This window comes from Tenebrio molitor, chromosome 6 (genome assembly GCF_963966145.1).
Source record: "Tenebrio molitor chromosome 6, icTenMoli1.1, whole genome shotgun sequence".
Lineage (NCBI taxonomy): Eukaryota > Metazoa > Arthropoda > Insecta > Coleoptera > Tenebrionidae > Tenebrio > Tenebrio molitor.
Window position 1 is genome coordinate 18680607 of NC_091051.1, and position 17741 is coordinate 18698347.

Below are 17741 nucleotides of genomic sequence, written 5' to 3' on the forward strand. Positions count from 1 at the left end.
TCCTCGTTGACTGTTGACAAAGAAAGATTTTCAACAATGTTTATAACTTGCTTATCGCGATTTTGAGTTTTGTGAACTTTCATGGTAAAACATCTTTTTCAAGACTTTTCAGTTGACGCAAACATGTTCCTTTTACTACTCCTTTCTCTAAAGTGCCACATTTTGTACTGAGAAATAGTGTGTAAAACGTCACTTTAAATATTTTTGAAATTTTTGGTCGTAGAAAAAGTATAGTATGCCGCTCGTTTATTAACTGTCTAGACACTTGTTTTATTAAACATTCGCTTCGCTATGCTACGTTTGTGCCACGCAAAACTCGTGACTAAAACGGCGTTTATAAAACATGTTGCGTAATATACTATTGAAAGTCACACCATAATTGAAATTCAACATTATATAAACTTAAAGTAAGCTCTTTCCTCGTACTTTATTAGTCTAATTTTCAATTTTATTTCTCTTGGCGTTAAGATACTGGATTTCTGAATCAAGTCATTTTTGTTTAGCGAATTTTGTTATCTGTTTGCTGTTTCTGCAATTACTTGAGACATTTACTTTAGTAAAATTTGGAAAAACATAATGTTTATAGCACTTAATGAACGAGTTGGTATTCACTTGGTTGTTTTTCAAAAGAGAATGCAGGTAATTGTTTGATATTTTTAAAAACATTGAAAATATGATTGTGATTTAATTAAGTAAATAATGTGTTTTATTGATTCGACAAAGATTATAATGACAATTCTTATTAATTTTCCTACTTGAATAACGATGAGGTAAACTATTGAATAAAACTAAGTACTTAAACAGATACGCTAATGATAAAATCAATGAACCATTCTTGTACGACCACGTGGCAGTTTAAATATTAATTTATAAAATTTTCCGCTTCAGTAAAACAGTCGAGTTTAGAATTACTATAATTTTATAAGTTATATCGTGCGTTCATTTAAATTTATCCTCAAAGTTGGCGTTGGAGAGTCGATTGAGAACGCACCACTAGTGTAAAAGCGCAGATTTAAACAGCTGATCTGTGATCATTTATCCGTATAGTGCGTTCTCAATCGAGTCTTCAACGCCTATTTTGAGGATAAATTTAAATGAACGCACGATATAATAAATAAAATTCTAATTCAATATTCTTCCTTTACATGAAGATAATTGTAATAAATACCATTTTAATTAACTTCCATATGTGTTGCTTTCATTAAATTGTGTGACACTAGTTATACATAAAGTGACTAATGAAGTAATGAAGCACATTAAAATGTTTTTATTTTTAACATGATCGTAAAATGTATTCATTCTTTACGAAATTTGAACTAAATTCATATTGCAAATGATCTGTTAGTAAAATGAGGTACATAGCTACGTTTACTTAATTCTCAAAATATAAAAAATAAAATCGTTTTTCCATCAACAATTTTTCAATTTAAAACTATGTAAACACCAGTCTTCAATTTGATATCATTATTTGGCAGTAACTAGACGTGGAAGATCTTTTAGAGTTAATCAATATTTATACATATTTGTTTAGTGTTTAATTGTAAATTAATAATTCTGATTTAAATAAACGAATTAACTCTAATTTTTATGCTCTGTAACGGCCGTATTCACCAACGCCAGTTAACGTTAACTGTAGGTTAAAATACTTCGTTACCGTAGTTCGTTACTTTAGTTACCTATTGTTATAACAATGTTTTCGTATATTTTAACCTACAGTTAACTTTAACTGGCGTTGGTGAATACGGGCTTAAAACAAATAATACTTATAATAAACTAGCCAAAACTGAATAGGGAATTCCACAATTTTTCTTAGAAAGCAAAATAATTGCCCCAATCCTCCCACGTATTTTTAAACACTAGATAAATTTAAAATGTTACAGGTACTTGGAACATTACATCTAATGTGTATCTTTATACAGTGTGGAATAAAATGATTTACATCTAGTTACCTTTGGAATTTTTGCACATGTAAATTTTCCTGTACCGCTCTACTTTTTTTTTCGAAGTGCCGAACTATTTATTAGTTCTGTCAATAAATGTCATCGATCGAATTGACAATTGTTACAATTTACTAAATTGAATTAACAAACGTTGATGACCACTTTCAAGACCAGCTGTGACTTGCTTTTGTTAGCTCCTTTTTAATTTCAATCTCAACTTTGCATTCATATCATCCCTTCGCAATAAATCACATTTGGAATTTGGATATATATTTTGAGGTTAGGCTTTAATTTTTTTGTAGAGCGGCATTTCGTATTTTTACAGGGTAATGCAAAGGTAACTAGATGTAAATCATTTTATTCCACACTGTATATTTCTAACACATTTCATTATCAATTTAAACTGTATTTATAAAAAATTCAAAAATGGAAAAATTCCCTATTCATTTTTGCTTAGTTTAATAATATGAACAAACTCCGACGTGAACGTCGTTTAAAAATTAAATGATAATATAAGTAGTGCCTTGAAAATAATTATTATTACTTGATAAATATATCCGTAATGAACTAATGATAAATAACATCCAACCTCAAAACCGTGCTCCTTTTATTTGTTTTGTATTGCTTTTACGGCCGGTTTCACCAACGGCAGTTAAAGTTAACTGTAGGTTAAAATGCTTCGTTACCGTAGTTACCTATTGTTTCAACAATGTTTTCGTATATTTTAACCAACAGTTAACTTTAACTGGCGTTGGTGAAACCAGCCCTTATAATTCTAATTTTATATTACTTCTGGATGATCATAAAATCATGAAACAAATGCTTTTTGAATCATTTTTCGATTTAGTATAGAAGCAAGCAATTTTATTATTGACAACTCGCGGTCGTAAGAATATGTAACAATCCTTTTAAGTATCTGATACCAATCATTTGGTACAGCTTACCAGCTTTATATATAAAATTAGTACTTAGGTACTGTTGGACCCTACGAGGTTCACGATTTCTCTAAAGAATAAAATTGCACAGTCTTGTACAGATGTCTTGGTTATTTATTCAGATGATTTATTTTTTTGGGACTGTACAGTAATTCAGAAGTATTTTTTCATTCTCATCCTGTTGCCTGAACAGTCCGCGCAGTTTTCTACCACATACACTCGGGACATACGGAAGGCCTGGACTGCGCAGTTTTCCTATGAGGATTTCTGGAGCGTGTATGAGGCTCATTATACGAGTACGTCGAATTCAAGAAGCCTGGGATGAAATACTGCAGGCTCATATTGATAATATAATTTCTAACATGCCTCGACGTGTTGAGAACATTATTGATTGTTGTTTCTTTTTTTTTTTCATCAAGTAGATTTTTTATCCTCGATATCTTTCGTTAAGTTTATCAAGTTCTGTAAATGTCGTCAAAATTCTTCAATAAATGTTTAGTGTTCTGATGTTTTTACAACGCAGTATATTTTAATTTTTACAGGAAACAATTTACCTAAATAAATAAAATGTAAAGAATAAGTTATCTATTAAATTTAACGAAATGGAAAAATCTATATTTAATGCAGTAAATAATAGAATAGGAGAAAAATAATTAACCGAGGTATATAATATGTTTCACTAATGGTTTGGCACAGTTTGAGAGCGGTGCATTGTTTCAAAAGTTGAGTGTTTTGAAATAAAACTGGTTTCTGTAAATTTGTAAGTAATAGTATATTTCAAACCAAGGTAAGAAAGTGGTTTCTTGCAGACCGCAGGCAAAGATTATAAACCGAGTCGTAGACGAGGTTTGTAAGTGCCTAAGGTCTGCAAGGACACTTTCTTAACAAGGTTTGAATACAATTTTTTTCCCTACCGGCACAACTTTGTTGAAAAAAGTCAAAAAAGATGGTTATATTCGTGATTAAAACGAAAATTTTTGAGAATTGAATAGTAGGCTGTGTTATTTGTTTAATTAACTTGTCATCGCATTTGAAGATTTGAGGTTTGTTCGAAAATTTGATATAAACAGGGTAAAGTAATCTACCTACCTAGCTAGATTATCTAGGTTATCTGTTTATTTTCCAGATTATATGATTGACCTACCAATTTACTTCATTGAATTGGCTTTCATTTATCAATAACTTATTTCACTTTTGACACTTTTGACATTTGTATTTTGGTACAGTTTTACCATAAACATTTCATGATTAACTTTCTTACCTTAGCGAGAAAGTTGAATTTTCTCACCTCAAATGAGGTATCCACAGCCTACATTTCTAACCGGTAGGGAGAAAAATAATTTTTCAAATTTGTTGAAACTTTATATTTATACAGGGTGTCTCAGCTAAGACTTTCGAGCCTAATAACTCAGTTATTTTCCAGCGGATTTTTGTGAAATTTAAAATGCAGATATTTTAGACGGTGAAGAATAAAATCCCATTAAGCAATCACCCAAGTCTTAAAAACGTGATTTTTACATGCCTTTTAAAAATGTTGAATCAATTAAGATTTACATAAAAAATTGATCGGCAATAAAAAATGCTGTAGGGAAAAACTCGTCCTTGAAAGACGTCTGGTTTGCAAGAAAAAAGCAATAAACTATGTTAAACGTGGCTGCGAATGCTAAAACGTAGACGCGTATGAAACAAACGCGCAATTTTGCAGAATTTTGGTCATCCCTTTTCGCAGAAGCGCAGGTGACATATTTGACGTTTATCTTGCTAACCTTACAAACACTTACAAAGTTAAAGACAACATTTGGACGTAATTTATTATACTGGATGGTTTAATTCTTCCATAAAGAACTAAAACACGATCGGGATATTTTAGCAAGGTAATTTACTTCATGTGCACTTCCTGTGTCTTTAAATAAATTGACGACTCTCTTAACCTTACATTTTGTAAAGTCTACATTTGGATAGTGTTCCACGAGAAAACGAACTGTGTCATTGAAGTTCTTACGACACTCTCCATAACTCCATTTTTTTTTCCTTTTTCAACAATATTGAAATTTCTGCCGCTGTAGTCTATTTTTAGAGTATTTTCAATAAATTTTCACAATTTGATGTTTCTAATAAAGCGCGCCCAATTTTGACAGACTTTACAAATGTAAAAAATGTAAAAAATGTTGCTTGGCAATTAATCATCAATTGTTTCAAAACGTAACTGCTCAAATACCTTCAAATTTTACATTAAATTTTTAACGACAAAATCTAACCTTTTCGTTGAATCAGACAAGTGATTTAATTAATTGTATGTGTAGGCCCCTATTTTTTAATGTTTAACAATCTATAGTATAATTCAGAATAAGTGGCATCGCGGTAGGCGTTGATTCTCTAAAGTGAGCTTTATGTTATGTCAAAAAATTTAGTAAACATGTGAAACCGTCATTGCTTTATTCTGAGGTTATGCGTTACATAATTTTGACACGGTTTTCACCCACAGCAGAGATAACCCCCAGACAAATAATACACTTTTCATAAATGAAACAAGGAAATTCCAAATACTTATAACAAGAAAATAAACACAAAGATTTCAATGATAATATCAAGGCCAAATTAAAAGCGAAGGTTACCAACAGCATCGAAACTAGGGTATTATTAGCACGGGTCTTGCTGCCAACGTAAATTTGAATTTCCAACGCCTACCACGATGCCACTTATTCTGAATTATAATATAAGTAATGTAACAAGACGACCGGTAGGGGACGCTGTCCAACGAGGTATTCCCCACCGCCCGCGCACAAAGATCGCCCCCTTGGTTGCGCTCTCTTCTGTCTGGGCCGTTGAAGAAGTTACACGTGACAGTTTAATGAGCAGTTTGTAATTTAACACAAAAGTGTACGCATTCTTACAATAAACTCGTTGAAACGTTACACTGGCGCTCCAACTCGGGCTCGAACTGTGAAGAACCGTTTTCAACAAACACGTGAGTTTTGCGAAGAACCGTTGGAAGAAAAGGCCGTCGTTCTCAAGCACCAGTCGGGATTGGTCTGAGAAGTCGCGCTTAGAAGAACAGAAGCACCCCAGAGAGTGAAAATCCAGACTGCGAAAGAAGAGCAGAAAAACCGTCGTCCTTCAGCGCTGAGCGAAGTTGGCCTTGGGAGACGCGCACGACCAAAGAAGATAAGGGTTTTGCACTTCAACCAGGAACATTTTGTGAATGAGCAACGAACCACACGCATACGGCTTGAGGTCAGGTACGCAACCAACAACGAGAATGCCAGGAAACGCCACATCGGGAAACCTCGTGATGAGTCCGGAGCAGTTTGAGAGACTGTTGGCCAGTCTGAAGACCGGATCAGGCCCGACGCTCCCGACTACAAGTGGGAATCTTGCTGACTGCAAAAGTAGGTTCGCAGGAGCCAGAGGAGAATCTGTTGCAGCCTTCATCGACGCCGTGACGATATACAAAGACTGCGTCGGTGTCTCCGACTTGAATGCGTTGAAAGGGCTGGCGATGCTGTTGGACGGAGCGGCGGCGACTTGGTGGCAGGGAACCAAGGCCACCGTGGACACCTGGGAGACCGCGATCAACGCGCTGCGGCGAAGCTTTGGTGAGGTCAAACCAAATTACAAAATTTTTAGGGAGCTGTTTTCCCGGCAACAGAAAGACACGGAGGCTACAGACATGTTCGTAAACAGTGCGAGGGCGCTGCTGTCGAAACTATCCCCCACGCCTCCCCTTCACGAGATCCACCAGATCGACATGATCTATGGGCTTCTCAGCAGCAAAATCCGAAGGTTGGTTCCCCGAGACGAACTTAACAACTTCGAGACGTTTATCGCGAAGACGCGAGGAGCTGAGGACGCCCTGAAGGAGGAAGAAATCCCAGAGATCGAAAAAGGAACCAAGACCCGCCCGAAGTGTTCATACTGTGGAGCCCATGGACACACAGAGAAGGAGTGTCGGAAGCTCGCGCGGAGTCAGAAAGCCACCCCAGCACGTCAAGCAACCACGACGCGAACAAATCCAGGGCAAATTTGTTTTGGCTGCCGCCAACTGGGACACGTGCGCTCGCAGTGCCCGAACGAACGCCAACGGAGGAACTCGACCACCGCCGAGATACTGACTGCAGGTCTGGGTGATGTCTGCAGAGCGTTCATGCCGGTAACAATCGCCGGAAAAGAAGGACTCGCTTACGTGGACTCGGGTGCTAGCCGTAGTATAGCCGGACACAACCTATACGGGCATCTGAAGCGGATAAAAGCGCCGTTCACTAGGTTGACGCAAGAGTTGACGATGGCAGATGGAGAACCTGTGGAGATGGCCACCGAAGTCTATAAAGTACAGGTAGAAGTGAACGATCGAATAGTACACACTTCTGTTACAGCCATACCTGAACACAGCCGAGGCAAGACTCTGCTGGGTATGGACTTCATCAAAGCGGTAGAAAAGACACACGACCGGTGGAGCCTTGCGCTACCTTCGGTGAGGTTCGCCATGAATAGTACCGTACACGCGGCGCTCGGAAAGACACCAGCATTCCTCTGCTTCGGCCGCGAGCTGAGAACCCCCCTGGAGGCCCACCACGATCTGCGTGCCGTCCTCGATAACGAGAACTTCGTCCCGGAGATAACTCCGCACCTGAGGACGATGACTGACATCTTAAAGGACGTTCGCGAAACGTACGAGCGGCAGCAGGACAAGGTCAAGAAGTACGCCGACCTGCGAAGAAGACCTAGTCCACCCTTCGAAGTCGGCGATCGAGTCCTCGTCGACGTGCACGCCCTAAGCAGGGCCTCCCACTCGTATACCAGCAAGTTCGCACCACGACGTGACGGCCCCTACGTCGTCATAGAAAAGAAGGGCCCTGTCGCCTACGTGGTGGCTGCGGTAGATGACCCGGAGCGTCCCCTGGGTAAATACCACGTCTCGGCACTGAGACCTTTTGTGTCATCCGTAGATGAAAGCCACTCCGAACCTGTTGCGCCTCTCCGACGACGAGGTCGCCCCCGGAAAGCGCAGCCCGACGACCGCCCCGAAGACGAAACAACGCCGAACCAACCACGCTCTCCTCCACGCCATATCCGAGGAGTTCGTCGAGGCCGTCGAGGTGCTGCTCGACCACGAGAAGTCCAAACATAAGCCGAGCGTGCCCAGTTGGATCCCACCTGAGGGCAGCTAGTGGAATCCAAAGGGGGAGTGTAACAAGACGACCGGTAGGGGACGCTGTCCAACGAGGTATTCCCCACCGCCCGCGCACAAAGCTCGCCATCTTGGTTGCGCTCTCTTCTGTCTGGGCCGTTGAAGAAGTTACACGTGACAGTTTAATGAGCAGTTTGTAATTTAACACAAAAGTGTACGCATTCTTACAATAAACTCGTTGAAACGTTACAGTAATAATAATCGCGCATAATTTTCGATAAAGGAAGCATGTGTTAAAATTACATATTTTAACTTGAGGTAATTTTACTATCCCACCTCCACCCGGCGGCACGGCAATTTTGCCGGAGTACATAAAGGGTGTTTTTTAAAATTTGGCGTCGAAGTAGGCGTTGGAGAGTCGATTGAGATCGCACCACTCGTGTAAAGCGTAAGATTTAAACAGCTGATCTGTGATCCGTAACCTGCATAGTGCGTTCACAATCGACAGTTCAACGCCTACTTCGACGCCAGATTTAAAAAAACACCCGTTACACTATTACGGATAATACTATCAAGTAATTTTATTATTAGTAATTTTATTATTACTAATTGAACCTTCACGGTCCAAAAAATATCTGCATTTTAAATTTCATAAAAATCCGTTGGCAAATAACTGAGATATTAGGCTCGAAATTCTTAGCTGAGACATCCTGTATATATGTTTATAAAAAATAAGTGAGTTTAAAAATATTTAACTTGATAACTGCTATACATAGTAAATTTGAAGGTTGTGCAGATATTTTCATCTGTGATAGAACCCCAGAAAAGGTAACGATTGAGCTAATAATCCCTTATACAAATGTTGATATTTTTCGAGAAAAAGGGGCTAAAAGTTTTCACAAAAAAGGTTGGGAGCCACTGAATTATATGAAAAATGGGTCAAAAAAAAAATCATAGTGGACTTTTTTTGTTGTCATTTAATTCAAAATTAAGTCACTTTGACAAGAACATTAATCTTAACCTCAACTTAAATCACAAATGTCTTTCACCAACCTGGAGAAAACCGATATGGTTTTTGATCTATGGCGAATATGGCGACATTCAAAGGTAGCCCGGCAAATCCACGGTGAAAGGTTGCCTCCAATGCACGAACCTTTGTAAACGTTGTGCAGCATCTTCGTGATTTCGCGCGTTTCGAAATGAATAAGCGTGATTTTGGCCGCCAACAAGATCGCATTTTAGTTGTAGAAGAAGGCATTCCTCACGAAATCCAAGAGCATCACTTCCAGCAGTCATTTTAATAAACGTCTGGGTGGAGATTGTTGAAAACCACCTCATAGGTCCCTACGTTTTATCTCGCCGTTTGAATGTGTACGGTTATCTTCAGATTTTTAGTTTTGCGCAAATTACTTGAGGAAATTCCTTTAACAATTCGACGAAAAATGTGGTACAATGAGGGATTTGGAATCCTGGGCAGTCTGTTATTGTCATTTTAAAAACTGTCAATGTAAATGCACCTTTACCGTCATTATGATTGATATTTTCAAAAAAACTGTCAAATTAACTTAAGCTTGGTTATGAGTAGCTAAGGTATGGTTTAGAAATTTTGACAACTGAATGACACATCTGCCCAGTTTTCCGTGTCACCAATAGTACCATCGTGATCATAAAAAACGAATACACTAGAAATTTGTGCTGTGTAAATTTTACATTGTCATTATTTATACCGTGTGAGCAACAAGTACTGATTGAGTTGGCAATAAATTCTGGTGATTTTTGGTGACTTTTATGTCATGTTCCAACGAGAAAACCATTTTATTAATAAAAGATTACAAAAACCAAGACGTTTAAATTTGAAATGTATACCAGGTGTCAATATTGTCAATAAAACAAACCGAAATAGGTACAATTCAGTGTTGAAAATTTTATGTAAATTTTTTTTTTGCCAACTGTAACAGTTATTGTTGCTCACCCTGTATTTTCAATATTTCAATAACGTCATTGTGACAACTGAAAAATTACGCAATTAACAGATTATCATATACCGTGCGATCAAATAAAAAAAAATTAGAGTAGGCGAAAATAGTGTTTTGAACCAATCAAAGCATCAGAATAGTACAATCCAGGTAACTCGATTTTTTTTTTAATTGATCGCACTTTATTATATAACTAGAGGATTGAAAGTACGCAAACTTTCAGCTAAAATTTGAACGTGTTATTAAAAATGCCTCGCAAAGTAAGACATTAAACTCTCAAATTAGTTGTTATTAACTTTATTAGCATGCTGTACTACTAATGAGTACTATGCCGGCCAAAAAATTTTGGCCGTCATTGTCTGTCAATTCAAAAAAAAAAAAAAATTGTAATCCGTACTTTATTGTCATCATGATTAGCGTCTTGATTATGAACGTTATTTTTTGGGTGGTAAATTTCAAAACTCAAAATTATTTTGTCATTTCTACTACACAGAACGTTTACCTCAGGTTATCTATGTACGATTGCTCTAATTTTGTTTATTCATGTCGGATTTTTGGAATATCTGAGCTTCAGACAGTTTAAATTGATTGTCAAAATGACAAGAATCGAAAGTGGGGTTACGATTCCTAAAGGTTTATTTACATTTTACTTGAATGTCAAGAAAGTGACGGCCAAAATTTTTGGCCGCCATAGTACTATTCCGGACATGGAATCTTGGCCACAACTGACATTTAACTGACAAATATGTGTAAACTGCCCTTTATTAAATATAACCCAACTTTTGACTCGATAATGCCATTTCCCTGCTTTTTTGATGTCACAAGAAAAACTTCAAAGTGATTTTGTCACTTATTAATGACGCTAATGGTTGGTTTACATCATTTTTTTTAGAAATGTCAAAAAAATGTTGGCCAAGATTCCGTGTCCGGAATAGTACATTTACACTGGCCGCTAACGCCGGTGTTGTTAAAACTTGTTTAAAATGGGCGTTTACACAAGAGGTGTTGTACAGGCGTTAAAATCTACATCGGTGTTGGCACGAGAGGCTAAATGACCCAGGCCATTCCATACTTGTGCGCAAGTCCTATAATTTTGCGCGTTATTTAAATTTGACGTTTACGGACTTAGAAAATATCGCAAATTTATTTTTTAAAAATTAGAACAACACTTGCGTATCTAATAAGAAACAATACAATAAAAGACCTTTATCCACAATTACCTTATAATTGAAGTTTTATCCACACTTATGAACCGTATAAAGTATCACTTTATCCACTAGTGAAATAATGAAATCACTTTATTCCACTAGTGGAATAATGAAAAAATACAATCTTAAATCAATCGAACAGGATCACTTTCTTCCATTTTCACCAACTTGCACAGCGTTTTGTACAAATGGAGTTGATGAACAATCAAAAATAAATAGCGACTATTCAACACCTCCCATGTTTTTTAGTTAATTTCAATGATTTTTGAGGTGACATCCGCTGTCAGAGTGTAATGTCAAATCATTTTTTGATGACATGAGATGAAATTTTGGCGATTCTGATTTTAAATCGCTGTAATTGTGGATAAAACGTTATATTGCATTCGTGTTTTAGTCGCATTTTAGAATGTGTTTTAGTCGCATTTTAGAATGTTAAACGCTCGTGCGTTCGCACTCGCGGTTAAAAATTCTTGCGTGGATAAAATGTTATCTAAAACACTTATACAATAAATAACTATTTTTATGTAGTAAACTCATTTATACAGGTGTCCCATAACTCGCGCGTCAGCTGTTAACTGTGAATTTTAATATTTAGTCCAACAAGGATTCTACAACAACAAACGTGAAAAGTAGGTATATTAGTTTTGAAATGAAAACGATTTTAAGATAACCAATCACACACGCCTTCCTGAAGGTAACTCTACTAAATGTATGCGTTTCCGAGGAAACGATTTTAGATGTTGCTGCTAAAAAAACTGTGATGAAATGTTTGGACAACGAGTTTTATAAGGGTTGATTTGGCGCACGAATCCCAGGTCTAGAAAACGACCTGTAGGCGAGTTTTTTACGTTATTTTTTAAATTTTTTTTAATTTTTAAATAAAAAAATTAAATTTTCAAATTCTAGGGAATTTTGTATTATGTAATTGGTAATTCAAGGTAACGGATGCAACTACATCTGCAACATATGTTAAAAAGTAGAGTTTGAACATTAATATTGGAAGTTTTTTGGTGTAAATGACAATAATACACTGAAATATTGATAAAAATTTTCTTAGAGATCCATTAAACTACGAGTGCTTTAATAGATAGCCATAAACGATTCAAAATTGAATACAATAATAGACCTATTAAAAGATTCTAAAAACATAGTTATATCTTTAGTTTGTGTTCTACTCATCTACTGTTCTTTGCCTTACACGCAGCATGCAGTACAGCATGTAACAACAAAGCACCCAAGTTACTAACGCATGCGTATTGGTAAGGATCGTCCTGGGTTATTTAGCCTCTCGTGGTGTTGGCGTGGTGTGAGCTAAAACCTCTTCGCAGTGTGACCAACCGAAATGCTTCGAGATCGGCGTTGGCGGTCGACGTTTGTTGTTGAGCGGTTGCCAACGACAACTGTGCTTGTGTTGGCAGGCCTGCTTGCCATTTACACGTACATTTTACACTCGCTTAGTAACGTCACGCCTGTTGGTAAAGTGGTGTAGCGTTAGTAAACCGGTTTTAGTAAAACCGGCATTGAATCCCATTTACACGTCAATTAACACCGGTGTTAACAACACCGGTTTAAATAAAACTGGCGTTAGCGGCCCGTGTAAATGTTCTTAATATCTCTAACAACCTCAATATGATGAGATTTTTCACCCTATGTCAAAAGTGTACAATGTTGTCAGCTCTATTTTGGGTGTAAATTGCGGTGCTGTGGTTCTTAGATTAAAAAATAAACTATACTTAGGCCCGGTTTATTCACCTTCAAGTAAATTTATCTGGCCAGTAGTTGCTATGATTTAGAATCTGCTATTGGTAGATCCATGGTAATTACCGTTCAAATAATGTTACTTGAAGGTGAATAAACCGGGCCTTAATATTCTATTTTAAACTGTCAGCTAAAATTGTGTCAAAAAATGACAAAAAGACCGCAGTCTTACTGAACCACCAACGTACAGTCGATGGACAAATAAAACTGGGACAAAAATGACAATCACATAAGTCAAAATTTACAAATTTGCATCGTTTAATTACGGCTTTATCACAAATAGGTTAACTTTGGTGTGACATATTATATAGACACTGACAAATATATTGACAATTCAATGGTCTGATTTACATAGATTAAATTTTAAGTGTCCCAGTTTTATTTGTCCACCGGCCGTACATCAACAGGCACCAAACACAAATAAAACACGTACAACGCAATGTCCACGGTCTCACTGTAACCATCGCTTACCATCAACGACCATCGCTTAGCTTCAAGTGGTTTGAAATTTCAAACATGTTTGAAATTTTGGTGATTGGTGGTTGGAACATAACCACAATTTGTCACTTCTACGGTTAATTGAATTGTGAAGTGTACTATGGCGGCCAAAAAATTTCGTCCGTCATTTTTCCGTCATTTCAAAAAAATCGGTGTAGTCCATTCCTTATTGTCATTATGATTGATGTTTTTACTTGTCACTTTTGAAAGTCAAGCAAAATCCCATCGGTATCAAATTTTAATAAAATTAAAATAGTAACTCACTAACTCTTGCACAAAGAGGAATGTCCCAAGCTGAGATTTCGATGGACCTTCGTATACCTGAAAGTACAATTTCGTCCATTCTTCAGAAATGGAGGCAAAATGAAACTATTGAAAGACGCCAATAGATTACGCAATAGCCCTTTTATGACGGCTGTTGAAGCGGTAAATACAAGCAAATACAACGGAAAGGAGCGGTCGATTTTCGGCAAACATATGGGCATGGATTTCAGTAGATAGCAGTCCTGATTTGAACCCTAAAGAAAACATGTAGGGACTTTTGGTTCGTAATTTGCAACAACGACAAGTGATTCGGAATAGGGCAGAACTTTTGACTGCGATTACTAATGCATGGCAATCATTACCTAGGAATTATCACAGAGATTTATGCCTCTTCATGTCGCGTCGTGTAAGGCGAGTTATTGATGCCAATGGAGCGATGACCAAGTATTGATTTTAAACTTCATTCATTTTATCTTTTGATTTAGCTAAGTACTTAAACAAAAATAAATGTTTCATTTCCTTGTCTTTGCCTTAATGTTTTTCGTTTGATTTTTTTAAAACTACGGCATACTCGTATAATTTCCACGGTTCTCTGTTTGGTGCTTTAATCCAAAAATAGCCGCAAGTCTGCCTCTAGTGCCAGTAGCGGTCGTGTGGTAATTGTGTAAGAGTAGAACCTGTCCTTTGTATTCACAAAATTTGAACTGATGGACTGAATGACAGATTGTCAAAATGACAATCACGATAAAAAAGCGAGGTTATTGGTGCTTAAGGGTAGTTTACACTTTATGTCAGGGCCTTGAAAGTGACGGACGAAATTTTTTGGCCGCAATAGTACGTACTCAGAAAATTTTGGCTGCCAGTGATTCAGATGATGAAGTTGTGGCAATGTATTTATATTATAAGAAAGAAAAGAAATCGAAAAAGATTTTGGGTTCGAGAAATATTCCTCCATAGAAAACAGCTAGGTGAATTTCACCACTTGATTTCTCAACTTGAAAGGGATGACCAGAAATTTTACTTTCGCGGTATCGCGGTTAAAAAAAATCCTACTTGTCAGGCCCAGACCATCGCTTGACGGGAATTATGAAAGCAGCGACTTTGGTGGGTGGCTCACGGTGGCTACAGTGCGACTATGTACAGAGCTATGTATCACTCATTTAATGGTGATTGATGACGGTTGCTGGTAGTTGATGGTCAGTGCTGGTTGCAGTCAGACTGCGGCCTAAAGCTTGAACTACATCGAATTTTTCAAAACTGACAGAAATTTGATGTCCCACTTTTTATGCTCCCAATAGTACGGTGCGATCAATTAAAAAATAAATCGAGTCGGCGTGTTACCTATGGCAACCCATGCTATAGCATAGGTTCCAAAGCAAACTCGATTTATTTTTTAAATGATCGCTCGGTACTATGTACTTCAGGTTAAAATATCTGCATAACTTTCTAAATCATAATGTATTTTGAGAGGATTAAAGTTTTCCGCAGATGTATTTGCAATTAATTGACACTTAAATAAATTAATTTTCTTTTTTAATAATGTAAAACATTTCAAAAAATTAAAATTATTTTAGGGGTAGCCGAATAGAATAAAAATGAATCAAGTTTTCGATATTAAACCAATGACAGGTAAGTTCATGTAATCTAACCACAACTTTATGGTGAAAGCAAATTTATTTATTGATCTTTTTGCTAATTTACGAGTACCTACTCGTACCTTGATGTATAAATCTTTCAAGAATGTCAGGATTAAAGGAATTTATCAAGAATCGGAATAGTAATTAAATATTTTGGTATATACATATTTCAGTATTTGAGTTTTTAATCGTGCCTCAAACCAGAATACCCAGAATTGTCTTTACAAAAAATATTGGGTGATTCAAAATGATTATGGATAAGTATGGCAACTATGTCCGAAAATTAATGTGTTTTAAACACGTAGCAGGCCAAGATATTTTTTTGTTAGGTTGGCGTCAGGTCCTGTCATATGAGGTTTCGTTGTTAAATATTTGTTTTATTGTCAATTCCGTAATTGCTTTAGTGCAACTCAATTATAACCTAATAGTTATTTAAGATATAAGTGTAAAAAGTTATCCTTTATTGCACGAACGGGTTTAAAATACGACCGAGGTAAGAGGGAGTATTTTAAAAGATGTGAGTGCAACAAAGGAACTTTTTACACGTATGTCTTACAACATTATTTATCTACGATCGTGAGATCATCACACCGGTTTCAATTTGTTTCAATTTGTATAAAATAATTATCATTTGTTCAATATTTCATGAATAACCAAAGTCGTTTGAGAACCACGTCGTTTAGCAACCTAAACAATGTTTCCAACAAATTCGATTGTTGTATTCTGATAGTTCTGTACCATAAAAGCGAAAAATCGTGCTCTAAAACTTTTAGAACACGATTCCGTCAGTTTCTCTAAACGTCAACTTTGACAACGATTTTTAGTGCAAAAAGTGCCTACTTTTTACGCGATCGTAGATTCGAATTTGAAACAATCGTGAATGCTGTACTATAGGATAGAGTTGACATTTCTTTGACAGTTCATAGTCGCGCACTTTTGAAAATTGTCAAGTCAATGTGGAGTGCTATAAAAAAAATCAAATGCACGCCTATGAAATGTCATACAAATGATAACTATACCCTACGCACACAGTTGCCAGATAAAATTTCATACATAGTTGCCATATTAATCCACAATCATTTTGAATCACCCAATATACAGTGTGGAAACTTTAACTGGAATAAAATTCATAGCTTGGACATGGGCCATTTTTGCAAAAAATCCCGAAACAGGTCGATTTTTGTTTTTCCTTGCCCACATTTTGATGCATAATTATGGTTTTTGCATATCTTCTCCCGGAAGTTCGCAACCACCCCTTACTTTTTTTTTCAAATATAGGGGTATACCAAGTGAGACCTCGTTTGAAAGCCCCCTTCGCAAGGAATACAACGCACTATTTGTTTCCTACGTTAGCCTACGTGCTAAAAAATAAAAACCAATTTTATAAGTTGAATTTTATTTAATGCAACAAAATGGGCACCGTTTCTTTCTTGGCAAATTGCAAATTGATAGTAACATGCATCCCTTACGTTTTGTAGCATTTCTGGTGAGATTTGCCTAATTTCATGCCTAATACGTTGCTTAGGGTTTTCAATACTGTTCGGTTTTAGGCATGAAATGAGGCAAATCGCACCGGAAATGTTACAAAACGTAAGGAATGTATGTTACTACCGATTTTCAATTTGCTAAGGAAGAAACGGTGTCCTTTTTGAACATTTGTTGCATTAAATAGTCTTCAACTTATTAAATGGGTTTTTATTTTTTAGCACGTAGGCTTTGAAAATATTCAGGAAACAAATAGTGCGTTGTATTTCTTGCTAAGTAATCTTTCAAACGAGGTGTCATTTGAAAAAAAAAAGTTAGGGGTGATTGCGAACTTCCGGAAGCAGATATGCAAAAACCATATACGCCAAAATGTGGGCAAGGAAAAACAAAAATCGACCTGTTTTGAGATTTTTTACAAAAATTACCAATGTCCAAGTTATGAATTTTATTCCAGTTAAAGTTTCCACACTGTATATATAGGTACAGTATATTCCCGGATTTAGTTCACAAGAAAAAAAAATTCTGCTTTTACGCAAAAACTTCAGAGGAATAACAGACCTTAGGCACTTACAAACCTCGTCTACGACTCGGTTTATAATCTTTGCCTGCGGTCTGCAAGAAACCACTTTCTTACCTTGGTTTGAAATATACTATTACTTTTTTTTTTGAAAAAATCGAATGATAATTGAATATAAACTATTCTATTAACTCTCCGCTCCTTTCTGCACATAATTCAACCCTATATCGAAGTTCTTTAAAACTGTTTCGAATTTCTTCAATTGTTAATGATGCGCTGTCTTAGTTCTTCAGCACTATTAGTTATGTTTTCACTATATTTTTTTTTTGTAAATTAGTCCGTGATCCAGTTTTTAGAAATTTTTTTATAACTTTCCGCACACCCATGCGTATTGG

The 17741-nt window shown here is 36.5% G+C and overlaps 1 long non-coding RNA gene across 1 annotated transcript; it reads left to right on the top strand.

The window, feature by feature from the left end:
* The first annotated feature begins 11044 nt into the window (after positions 1–11044).
* LOC138133610 (uncharacterized) lies at positions 11045–12053 on the top strand. The gene is made up of 2 exons (XR_011160435.1): positions 11045–11816; positions 11882–12053. It is a non-coding gene; the product is annotated as an uncharacterized lncRNA (long non-coding RNA).
* Positions 12054–17741: the final 5688 nt, after the last annotated feature.